Here is a 7644-nt window from a genome sequence, read left to right as displayed (position 1 = left end):
TGTCAAGGGATGTGTGCAAAACCCTATGTGAAGTTGAACCTGTGATCCGACCCACTCGATGCCGATGCCAAGCTTTACAGGCTGCTTGTCCTTTTGTCTCCTCTTCCACAAAAGAACACTGCTCTTCTGTGAAGCCTTCCAAGTTGTTGTACCAGGGTATAGGGGCAAAGACATCAGCATAGCTTTTAAAAGAGCTGAGACCAATGGGAAGCTCCTTGGTGTTACAGAGCATTTGCAGGAGTTGATTTTGCTGTGCGGTTGAGGCTTTTGGAATGGGTCTTTTATTTTTAACATTTCTTTTTTTTTTTGCTTGCTCACTGTAGAAGTCAATGTCCTTAATCATTGCAGGCTCTATTGTTTTTGTTGAGACACCATTCCATACACAGGCAACACTGGTACATGCAACTTTATTGTATCCCAGGCGGACACAGGCTTCCAACTTAAAAAGTGCTGCCCCTACATGTGAGCAGGTTTCTCCAAGCCTGAAAAAGGAATCATAATTAGATTTATTGATCAAATACATTCACCCTCAGGCTTATTACCTCCACAAAGACCCCAAACCTGCTCTTTCCCTATCACTCGTCCTCTATCACTCACCCTGCCATGCAGTCACAATGGGCGGCAAGGATATTGCCGTCACTACTGACAGCAACCCAGGTGTTGTGAGATTTTTCTGTAACCTTATATGATGGCTTGACTTGGGTCTTAAAGATGGTGCAATCTGATTCATCAGGTTTATGATGGTAGATTGTCTGCACCCATCCATCAGTAAAAAATATGTGGGCCTCAAGAGATCTAAAATTCTTCATTCTGCTTGCTGTGTAAATTCCTGTAATGTCAAAATAAAACAAATATAGTAACCTAGGCTAAACCTGGTAAGTTACATTTTGACAACACTGGCAACAATGAGTGGTTACTAACGTTTCCAGTTTGTTATGCTAGCTGCACCTTAATCCAGGTTAGGCTATAGCTTTGCTGGCAAATAAATATTAGCCTAGTTATTGATCTTTTTATGAAATTAATATAATATCGTTCATTAGTCTTCAAAAGACAAACAACTAACGTTACACCAAAAATGAATCAGACCAAAGAAAACGCAATAGGCTAGCAGCTACACTTATCGGCTATGACATAAATTATCATATCTCGAAATTATCTAAGTAACATACTTTACATCTGAACCTGTGAATCAACTACACTACATTCAAATATTAAGGCAAAAATACAGGAAAACAATTTAGTTACTTACCTGGAGACTCAATGAGATACGTGTAAATGTCCGGGTATGACACTTCTGGCCACTGAGTGGGTGGGGTTGTTGCACCACTTCGTAGGCTACTCGGGAGACTGAAGGGACATGTTTTTATTTTAATCGAATTAAGCTTTTGAATGTATCTTTCACGGTCAACGACCGGCAAAGTGGTGAAATATTGAGTGGCCATATTGGTTGGTTGTATTTTCTGGTATTATTTAGGCTACTCCTACGTTTTCAGTACGAATTACGTTTATTGAGCCTAATTTGCATTGGAGTTAATGGGAGACGTAGTTTGTTTCCCCCAAAAAGGGGCGGGAACGTTCGTCGCGAGTCAAGTTCCCGGATGTGCCGGTAGAATTTCAGCCAACGTCACAATAGCTCCGCGCAAAAGTGTTCTAAAACTCTGCAACTAAGATTTGACATGTTGAATGTTTAGCAACTGCTTGCAACTGCTTGCAACTTTTGATTCACACCGCCGCAACTGCTCTCCGCAACCGTCTCAGACCGTCGCGAATCTTCGGTTTGAACTGGCCTTTACAGAAGCTAAATTTTCCAGAGCATCTGTGGAGCTCACAGTAGAGCTTCTTTCTGGCTACCCATAAATGTATCATTTAGGCTACAGTAGCCCGTACATTCTGTATGAACTTGAAAGACAAACTAATTTTCCAAGCCAGAGATGAAGCAACAAAATTGTACTTGATGTACTAAGATGTTGGTGGTAGTGGTTTTGTTAAGCAAAGTCTATGAAATAGGCTGTCAAATTGGTTGCATTAGTTTTAACTTGCTCATGGTAAAGATAAACTGAATGGGTAATTGTAGGCTACTTTTAAATGTAGCACCAACATTTCAGCCAAGTAGAATGAAACTAGGATAATCAAGAGGTGAAGCTTAGAGTTAAAAGCTTGAGTTGTAGCCTAGTAAAAAGTTACCTTGCCGTTTATCCTGCAAACTTAAGAAATTACAAAATCTAATTTGGGCTACATATGTACACTCTCCGTGGGCGACATATGCACACTCTCTCAGTAGGCCCTACCTTCTCTTCACTATTACGTGGAGCCTGTTTTTCTCAAATTGGTTTTGGTTATCGTTTTTGAATGTTATTGCCCACATGTGAAATTCAAGGTAATTAAGTTACTTTAAACCACTGCTTGGTCAAATTTCCTATTGTGATGTGCTGTTTGGAATGTGCATTATTTTTGTATATACCGCACGGCTATGAAGTAGTTCCCTTCTTTTGGGCTTATTACACTTAAATATTAATTCGCCAATGTGAATGTAACGGTAAAAGCAACAACGTTGTATCTAAGACAGCGGCAATATAAACGAAAGTGATAGTAGCAGTGGTATAAGCGGGATAATCAACTCGCGCCGTGCGTTTATAGGAAAATAATGCACTTATCGAAGTGTAAAGTCCCCTCCGCCAACGGCGTCGGGTCCTTATTACCACTTCGAACGTGCATTATTTTCCTATAAACACATGGCGCGTCGTTGATTATCCCTTACGTATTTGTTATGCTGATTATGTTGGCTAGGTGACTGACTTGGCATGAAGCTTTATTGGTTGATTACATACTGTAGCTTCTGTAAATTACATCAATTCCATAGTTTCTGATGTAGTAGGCCTACACTACTTCTGCGAAAGTTATAACTTACCTTGCACTGGTAGCTTAGCTCACTACATCTTCTAAGTAGCTTGCCCATCACTATTATATAACTATTATATAAAAATATCTAATACTTGGCTCTACATTGAAGGCAGTAATGGCCGATAAAACTCTATCTATGTATTTACTTACTTGCTGAAAGAAATAGAAGCAAATCAAAGAACTTACCTGCCTGAGGCCCTGTAGATAACCTTTCCCTTGATACTCTCTCCCTTTGCCATGTCAAAACTAGGTAAATATCTTTAATTAGTTCGATTCTCGATTAGTTTGTCAACGCCGTCAATTGTGTGTCAACACCGTCAGTTGTGTGTCAACACTGTAAGATGGAAGTTTTTCATTTATATGAAAAAATGTATGTTTCTTTTCTTCAATTGAGTGTGTTCATTAAAACACCAATGTACTTACATGCATCAGTGTCTTTTGTGCACAAAACCACTGACTGTATATATTAAAAATGAAAAAATAGTCAACTAAATTAAGATAAATAAAAAAGGCTCACTCCAAAACAATGTAAAATTATAAGTGTATGCAATGCAATTTTTCACTAAACCTTGCTAAGGCACATTATTGCTACACACATAAAAACTTTACAATGTTGTTGAATTGATCAAACACACAAAAAAACAAATTTTCATGTGTCTGACGGAGTTGACCAATGTTAAGTTCCTAAGTGAGTAAATGTCAATTTTTATAAAAAAATGTTTTAATTAAAAACCTGTGTCTTTTCATGGTATGATAGATGAGACATGTGTTTATGAAGATATCCAGTTCAAATTAATGTAGTGTAGATTTTTTGTTGGTCACTTTTCAAAAGCACTTTTGTCCCTAATCTCAAGAATCAGTGATACATGAACTCTGGTTTGAGATAACACTTAAACAAAGAGAGTGAGGGATCAAATGGCAGTGATCACAGGGGTTCAGCCAGTGATGTTTGCACCAGATGACATATCCGCAAGGTGCCCAGCTAATGGTGAGAGAGACTCACACCTATATCAACATCTATCTTTATCTTAGAGATAAGGTAGAATGTTCTCGTAACCTAGGCTCCACCGGGCCTGGGGCACAGAAAGGTCAATCATTTATTACTATCACTATGCACTCATAGCATGAGTGAACATGATGACGGTCACAATTGTGACCGTTGGAAAACAACATAGCCCGATTTTAGGGATTGTGCAATCATATAATTTCCAATGAATTCGATTCAGAAATTATATGTGTAACATGTGTACCCCATGTACACATGTTTACCCTTAGAAAAAATATATTTTGAGCATGACTTTATTATTGAACAATCTGATTTTGTCAGTATGCAAATGAGCGCATATTTAATGAGTTATGGCCTCATTTGCATATGTAAACATTAAAATACAAAAAACATGCGATACATTTTTTTCTTATCTTAACACAAGTAACCAACTGAGAAAGTTTCATAGTGATATCTATTATTTATTCATTTTTACCCTATTCACCTGTACGGAAGCCCTGAACCGCAAGTGAAGAAAAAACAATTGAGATGCTATCTTGTTATTTCGAGATCATATCTCGTTATTTCAAGATAGTATCTCATAATTTCGAGATAATACAGATTTGTAAAAAAAAATAAGATTTTTTTTTTTTTTTTTCCTTCAGATATTATCTCGTTATTTCGAGATAATATCTCGTAATTACAAGATACTATCTCGTTATTTCGAGATAACACACTTAGGTAAAAAAAAAAGTAAAAAAAAAAGAAATAACGATATAATATCTCGAAATAACGACTTAGTATCTCGAAATAACGAGATAATATCCGAAAGTAAAAAAAAAAAATTAAAATCATATTTTTTTTCTACATGTGTTTTATCTTGAAATTATGAGATATTATCTTGAAATAACGAGATATGATCTCGAAATAACAAGATAGCATCTCAAATTGTTTTTTTCTTCACTTGTGGTTCAGGGCTTCCGTACACCTGCACCCTATTCGCCTTAATTGCATATTTATGCTAATTATGCAAACTGCCCAAAGTGCAACTTTAGGCAACCAAGTTAAATTCCATTCATTAGGCCTATAGATGACATTTCTACAATAAAACTTTAGGGTACTCAACATTTCTGGGTTCAAGAAATTATGACCAGACTATTTGGCCATAGCAACCGTGCTTTTAGAATTAACGACTGGCCTTTGGCCATAGCAACCATCCATTTAGAACTAGTAACGGCAGTTTGTCCTGGACGTAAGAGAAATTTGTGGCGGAAAGAAGTTGTTCTACAAACAAGACAGTTTTAGCGATTTAAACATTTACATTATAATGGGAAATTAACGCAAAAAAAGGGGTAGAATTGTTGTATAAAAGCAATATAGCACTTGTGTTGTTGCCTGACCCTAACCCTACGGCCGAACAACACCCGTGGGAATATCCAGCAACACCCCACTCCCACTCGTGCTATATTGCTTAAATGTGTGTGTCTGTGAATGTTGTCTGTGTGTGTGTGCATGCATGTATGTGTTTGTGAGTGTGTGTGAGTATGTGCATGTGTGTGCAAATTCAAAAATACACCAAATATTCCTGTTCCAAATACACATATTTTCCAGTTATGTCTTTTTTAATGCAGTTGCAAACTTAAGTTCGAGAGGAACGTGACGAAAACTTGCCACGCCTCCACTTCCTATTCGTTTGTGCCACCTGACGTCACAGTAACTTTGCGCCGCCATCTTGCCGACCGATTCGAGTCGCTCACTAGGCGGCGCCATTCACTCATACATGGATATCTTAAATCATAGAAACGTTTCCCTTCGTTTATTCCCTTCGTTTTACACGCAAACGGCGATTTCGCCTCTGAATACGATTCTTTCTAAACAAAACTCGGGCAAAAGTGGAGATTTGGAAATTCATTTCGCGTTGTATTTAAACTGAGAAAACCGAAGAAAAAGTGTGACCACGGAGCCACGGAGTGACCACGGAGCCAGCGGCTCGAGGGAAATGATTAGCTGCTAACAAGTTCAACTGCTAAGGTCACACAGTCATGTTAGCTATGTGTTGTGCAGTTGAGGAACCCTGAACTGGTATGTTATGCTAACGTTATACCAAAAGAAAGAAGAAAGAAGTAGCTGCCATTCGAAGAGATGTTTGGATAACCACGATTCACACCCTGCAATGAACACTTTCGTGTCAGGTAAGCGAGCCTTCTCAACTTAGTAGCATCTAGGGCTAACAACAACAAGAGACACGTTTGGACAACACTTACAAAACTTGATTGACTATATCAATCAGCCAAGTTCATGAGGTTCACACGTTTTGTAAACATCACGCATGATATAATATCTTATGCAATGCGTTTGTGTTGTGTTAGCTGCTAGTAGATGGTAGCTGGTATGGTATCTATTATTTTAACGTTAGCACGTTGAAATTGCAATCTTGCAATGTCTTATTCCATTTGGTAGCCTACTAAAACCTATATTTCACATGAACACAAATGCTGAAGTCGGATTATTCTATTGTCATTAATGTAGTATCATCAACTTTGAAATTGTTACTGTTAATTAGCTTATAGCCCGCTCTATCGTTGTTATTTGTATGGGCGTCTGCTAAACCATAACGTAATTAGGCTATTATGCTATCCCTGTCTTTTACTGTCTGTGGCTAAACCCAGTAGTTAACTTCCTAATTTCTGTATCTGTCCCTTATTAAGACCTACATCGTAAATCCTCATATTATACATACTTTATTTATAGCTGAGCCTCGGATAATAGCCGTGGTCGTTTTGAACAAAGCCTGCCCCAAATAAAGGTATGTGCTTTGCGCAGCCTCTACTTAAAAGACCCTGGCCATAATTTGAGGATTTATGTTAGGCTAGGTTCTAAGAGAGATATATTTACTCAGGTTGGACAATGTAATGTCTCACACATGTCGTGTTTTATTTTACTCTGCCCTGACTTTTTAGGAGCGACTGCTTTGGACTCCAGTTTTGTGCGCAGTCTTTTTGCACACACCTCGGCGAGGGAGAAGGACAAACAACATTCAGCCAATGAAGCACAAAATGCGTGACTTGCAACAATCTCACTGGCTGTTCAACCACCAATGTGGAGGAGCATGAAGAGGCTACTACTTCTACTGACCATCACAGTGACCACAACTATTAAAAGACCTGGCATCGGAGATGTCAGCACTGGAAAGTGAGTGTGTGTGGCTCATGAGTTAAGGGCCAGGGATGAGGAACAGTCCTTGAATGAATACTTTTTTGCTCACTTTTTTGGAATATCTAAATTCACGGTCGTCATAGTGTTCATTAGCACATTAGATGTAATGTTTTTCAGATTCTCAGATCTAATCTTATGGCCACCTAAGGAACAGCAGTGAGATCACAACACATGATTGGTACAGTGTATCCCCAACACATCACATGATTGGCACGATGTATTCACATGTCATCTTTTGGATCTTTCAAACTGGATTGTGGATCCAAACATTGTAATGCTTTGTTTGACACTGTCTTGACAGGTCTTAAATAAAATATGTTGAACCATGAGTTGAGTTGTCTAAATCTATTGGTGTAAAATCATTTCTAAATTAGTTAGTACTGTTTTGTAGTCATAGATGTTAAATGTTATTTTGGTGAACCTACAAACCTAGCAGTGTTGCATAGTTTCTGCATAAGAGTAAGTTGTACTCTCAAAATCTGTCTTTATTTTCTTATTTGTGGTGCTCAATGTCATTTTGTCAAGTGGTACATTTTACCTTA

General features: G+C 38.0%; 1 long non-coding RNA gene across 1 annotated transcript; it reads left to right on the top strand.

Annotated features, from left to right (window-relative positions):
- The first annotated feature begins 5700 nt into the window (after positions 1-5700).
- Positions 5701-7431, top strand: LOC134077717 (uncharacterized). The gene is made up of 2 exons (XR_009938736.1): positions 5701-6078; positions 6847-7431. It is a non-coding gene; the product is annotated as an uncharacterized LOC134077717 (long non-coding RNA).
- The last annotated feature ends 213 nt before the right edge of the window (positions 7432-7644 follow it).

Source organism: Sardina pilchardus, chromosome 4 (assembly GCF_963854185.1).
Source record: "Sardina pilchardus chromosome 4, fSarPil1.1, whole genome shotgun sequence".
Classification (NCBI taxonomy): Eukaryota; Metazoa; Chordata; class Actinopteri; order Clupeiformes; family Clupeidae; genus Sardina; species Sardina pilchardus.
This window is presented reverse-complemented; position numbering and strand designations above follow the sequence as displayed.